Genomic DNA, 5,744 nt, shown 5'->3' with positions numbered 1-5,744 from the left:
CAATTTTTTTTGCATTTGGAGGAAGAAGAAAGGTTTCAGTCTTTTTAATTATGTCAACAACTTCTACTGAGAACATGTTCTTGGTAGAGGGTTCTCGGTATACCAACTAAAATGAAAAAATACCGTGTAGCCTTGGCGTGGTTCTAAAATATTTTTACCGAGAACATGTTCTTGGTATAGGGTTCTCGGTAAAAACAACATTTTTTGTAGTGCAAGAGTAGAAAATGCGAGTAAACCCCACCATGGAGCAAACTAACCAGCAAATAAAAAAGCAATTACCACACAAACTCAATGTTGGAACCGACCACAACTTCTATCATCCTTCAAATTCTGTAATACAACAACAAGTGCAACATTGTCCTGAAAAATGTATAAGGTGATACAAAAAATTTAACAAATTCCACTACTACATTCTGAAATTGCAATAGAACAAACTGACGATGTAGAAAAAGGAAATTCCCAACATATAAAGGAGAATATATGCTAAATGAAATTAAATACTTTACACAAGCCGTAACTACTTTTTTTTAAATAAAGATCAAGTGTGAATGCTTCTTCTATCCATGCTGATGATGTTTTCCAAAACTCAAGTTGTATTAAGCAATTCAAATTTTTCCGCAACATGTATAGACACATTAAAATTACATTTATTTTCTTTAGGATGTAAATTGCAAGTGTATTTTTTTCAAACTTCATGTTGAGACTTGTTTTTCATGTTATAACACTAAATGACCAGAAGCACGTGTTTTTTAATTCAACACATGTTTTGTTGAGTTGTCTTTCCTCTTTTGTGCCCTAGTATATTTAATCGTTTTGTGCGAATTAACCCTATCTTTTCTGAGCAGCTAAAAAGTGGTTTCTTCAGTAAACATTCAGATACGAAGAACCATCCAATTAGAGTAACTGAAACAGAGAAATAGAGCAGAAATACTAGCAACAACAGCCTTTCATTGAACTAACAAGAAATTTGAGAGCCTGTGTCTTTCCAATACAACTTACTCAAACATTCCACACTTACATAAATGTCCCTTACTCAATACTTATTCTAATACTTCTTAGGTGCACACATGTATCCCTAGACCTACCTTTAGGCTGAACTTACCCACATAACCCCTTTCTTACACTAATTCCCTGCTGACTTGGCACTTGTTGTAACGTCCCAAAATTACCTAATAAGGCTTAGGGCCTTGATTAGGAGGCCAAGATGGCAATATATGGAATTATGTGCTTAATTGTTATATTGATTGCAATTATGTGAATTATGTGATAATATGACTAGTTGTGCATATTTAGGGGTATTAAATATGCATGTGGGCCTGTTTCTTATTAGAAGGGAAATTATGATAATTTGGCATGTTGCGGGCATAATTGTTTATTTGGGTGCATATATGTGTCATAAGTGAGAGATCACATTATTATGTGGGTTTGTTTGAGTTACTCGGCACGAGGCAATCCTAGGGAGCAAGTTAGCAGGAAAGTCACAATGGGATCCAATACCCGACTCAGGGCAAGTCGAGGGGTATCTTGGTTATTAGACATTTAATTGGGTTATCAAGTAATAAAAATGAATAATTGGAGATATATTTGAAGTTAGTGAGTTTAGGAGGCAATATTAGGGATTTTGACCATTTTTCCCTCGGGGACGTTTTTGGTACCCTGAGCCTCGGGATTAGCTTAAGTCAATTAAGTTTAATAAAAAAAAAGACAAAAACATTTGGGAAGCTTCTACCAAAACCGACTTTCTCTCTCTTAACTCACTCTCTTTCTCTCAAGACCTTTCCTAAGAAAAACCATTGATGAGCTAAGGGATTTTTGGGATAGAAACACAAGAATTGGAGCTTAAAATTTGGGGATTAATTATGTTACAGCCTGTGGGTTCAATCTTCAGTAGAGGTAAGCTTTAAATTATGTTGATGGACATTGAATTCTGAGTTTGTTGGGCTGTTTTAAGAGTGTTCTTGAGCCCTTTTAGCTTATGAATTCAATTGTTGATTTAATGAGTTTTAGGACTGAATTTTTATTGGGTTTTGTTGCTGGGAACATGTTATAACTATTGTGGTAATTGAATTATAGCTTTGGGGTGAATTTAGGTTAGTTTGGAGTGGATTTGGCTGCTGAAAATGGATGAGCTTTTGGGTTCGAGGGGCCAAGTTGCGGTTGTGTTCTTGAGAAGTTACGACTCAGCTTGAGCCCAAGTGCCTTGAGGAAGCCTCTACAAAGGGGGTGTGCTGCGACCCATTAGGGCAAGTCGCGGTCCGTGCCCTTGACATAAAGGAGGGGGCTTGCGGATAGGAGGGGCGCGCCGCGACCCTCTGAGCTAGGTTGCGGCCCGCCTGGGCATTTTGGCCTTGGGGAGTTTGTTTTAAAAGGGAACCTTTTCCTTAGGGCTGGTGATTGGTTCCACTATCTGATTTAGTAGAAATCGAGGCCCCAAAACCTATGACTCCGTCCAAAAACCTTTATTCTCTCGTTATTAATAGAATCCTATTTTATGGTTGTGACTAGGGAATCGCTAGGAGCTCAGAACCGAGATCATGCTCGAGGGTCATTCTTATTTATGCTTACTAAGACCCGAGGTAAGAAAACTTCACCCAATATGTGTTATATGTGATTAGGGCTTGGCTGGACTGTTATATATTGTCATGATTAGGGCTTGGGCCCCGAGGATGTTTATGCTGAGGCTATTGCTTCACATGCTAATTGATATTTGCTTAAGTGTTTTATGATTGTTGTATGGATCCCGTAGTTAGGACTTAAGGCCCTGTTACATCATTATGATTAGTATTGTGAGAATGATCAATCAATGGTGTTATGTGATTAACATGCTTATATGAGTATTATGTTGGGATATGCTTATCCATATCTGTTTCTGTGTTGAGAAATGTAATCCTAGATTAGGGCTTGACTTATTAGTCAAGGACGGCAATAGCGCGTTGCGCACTGGTCGAAAGGCTTATGCCTAAACCCACAATGTACTATTATGTTGGTCGACTTTAGGGTCAATGGTAAACCTAGGGGTTGGGCTAACTCTATGGCTGGTGAGACAGAGCTAAGGGCAAAGGCCCTAGGTGACTCTATGGTCATGTAGCTAGGGCATAGGCCCCGGGATTGACTCTAAGGCCATCTAGTTAGGGAAGCGGCCCCAAATTGGTCCAATGACCACTTGCTTGTATCTGAATGATGGTTTTTGTGGATTTATATTGCTGGATTTGTTAAAGGGGTATATGGAGGTTTATATATTTTCTGTTTACGCACATGTTGTGTTTTCTTGCTAAACCTTGGCTCACGGGTGCTTTGTGGTGCAAGTAAGGGGAAGGGAAAGCTTGACCAGCCATGAGTTGGAGAGCTTTGGTGGCGGCGTGTATATATGCAGTTGCTCGACCCCCACAGCCGGGGACATCTCAGAGGATCTAGGGATGTAGCCCTGTTTTTGCTGCTTAGGTCGGCTGAATGTAATTTTGATGAATATTCACCTTTTTAAAAGCTGGTTGTAATGTTTTGGGATCCCATGTTTTTACGAAACTATTTATATAAAAGTCAATGGTTCTTTTGACCAAAAATTTTAACCCTAGCCCTTAACATTAACTTTAGTTACACATTTTAAACCAAGTGACTTGGTTAGCAAGTCTGACACAATTTTAAAGTACACTGTGTGACGGTCCTGGATTAGGAGGACGTTACACTGGTCGTCTCACTTTTCCCTCCTTTCCGAGCATACACATAGGTCAATGGTGGCCTATCAATACCTCCTACCCAAATACTCACCTTATCTTCAAGGTGGAAGTCAGGAAATTGTTGCTGAAGAACCGAAAAATCTTTCCAAGTTGCCTCAAATTCTGGAAGATTAACCCACTTGATCAAGGCTTGTAGAGGATTCTTGTGAGTGCCCGAACACATATCCAATACCTTCTCAGGTGTAAGAAGCCATTCGAGGTCTGTTGCTAGCTCTGGAGGTAGCTTAAAGGCTTGCTGCTGTGATCCCAAGGCAAAACAAAGCAAGGAAATGTGGAACACTGGATGAATGGTGGAATATGGGCGCAATTGGAGAAGATAAGCAACTGGTCCAATCCGTGCCAGTACGGGAAATGGTCCAAAGAAACGGGGGGCCAGCTTCTCATTGGGACGTTTTTCCACTGACCTTTGTCTATAAGGGCACAACTTCACATACACCAAGTCGCCCATAGCAAATTGGACATCCCGACACTTCCGATCAGCTTGTATCTTCATTTTTTGTTGTCCTCGCTGAAGGCCCAACTTAAGTAACTCCAACACTTCATCCCAAGCTCACATGTTATCATCCACTGCTAAAACTTTGGTAGTCCCAAGCTCAAATTTAACCAATGAGGGAGGGTCCCTGCCATATAATGCCAGCCGCCACGTGATATGAAGTGTTGAACCAGAATTCTGCCCAAGGTAGCCACATCACCCACTTTTGGGTTTTTTACTCACAATGCACCACAAGTAAGTCTCAAGGCATGTATTAACGACTTCCATTTTTCCATCGGATTACGGACTGTAAGTGGTTCTATGTTTGAGATGGGTTCCTCGTAAACGAAATATGCTCACAAAGATCATGTCTCCATCGGACACAATGTATCTTTGGTTACCATGCAACCTTACTACCTCTCTAACAAACATTGTGGCAATAGTAGTAGCTGAAAATGGATGGCGAAGTGAGATGAAGTGGCTATACTTACTCAACCGGTCAACCACCACAAAGATTGTGTCAAATCCATTGGACAGTGGTAATCCCTTAATGAATTCATTGAAACGTCTTCCCAAATCTGATCTGGAATGGGAAGTGGCTGAAGCAATCCCGCCGGTGATTGCACTATGTACTTATGCTGCTGACAAATGACACACTCTGAGACATATTTTTGGACATCTCGTCTCATACCAGCCCAATACAAATCCCTTGCCAATCACTGGAATGCCTTAACCACCCTCAAATGTCCTCCCATACTACTGCTATGATACTCCTGAAGTAGTAGTGGTATGAACGGCGAAGAAGATGGAACAACTAATTGGCCACAAAACTTCAAACACCCTTTAGCGAATGAGTAACCCCCTGTATCCCATCTTGTTTAAGTTTGTGGATGATTTTTGCCAATGATGGATCTGCCTGCACGTGCGCCTATAAGTCCGAGACAAAAATAAGGGTCGGTCCTGAGATGGCTGTCAAAGATACCTCCTGATAAACTCTAGAGAGCGCATCTAATGCCTTGTTCTCAAGGTCAGGTCTATAAACAATATTGAAGTTTTATCCCAACAACTTAGTTAGCCATTTTTGGTGTTCGGAGGCCACCAATCTCTGTTCCAGCAAGTATTTGAGACTCATTTGGTTTGTACAAACTAAAAATTTGGGACCCAACAAATAAGGGCGCCATTTCTGTACCGGGGGCACAATAGCCATCACTCTTCCTCATAAACTTACTTGGTGGGAGCACTAGACGATAGGACCTGAATATAAAAGGCAATGGGTCGCTGATTTTGCATCAACACAGCCCCTAACCCGCTGCCTGATGCATCTTCTTCCAAAACAAATGGAATAGAACAAAATAGACCTGTACTTCCTTTAAACAAACAAAAGCGACCTGTGCTTCTTGTAACCATCCAAAAGCATCTTTCTTCAACTGATCAGTTAAGGGCCGAGCAATCTGTATATAGCCCTGCACAAACTTGTGATAATATCTAGTGAGACCCAGAAATCCCGGCAAGTCTCGCAATGTCTTAGGAATAGGCCA

The sequence above is a fragment of the Humulus lupulus genome, chromosome X (genome assembly GCF_963169125.1).
Source record: "Humulus lupulus chromosome X, drHumLupu1.1, whole genome shotgun sequence".
In the NCBI taxonomy this organism is placed as follows: domain Eukaryota; kingdom Viridiplantae; phylum Streptophyta; class Magnoliopsida; order Rosales; family Cannabaceae; genus Humulus; species Humulus lupulus.
Note: the sequence above shows the minus strand (reverse complement) of the source record.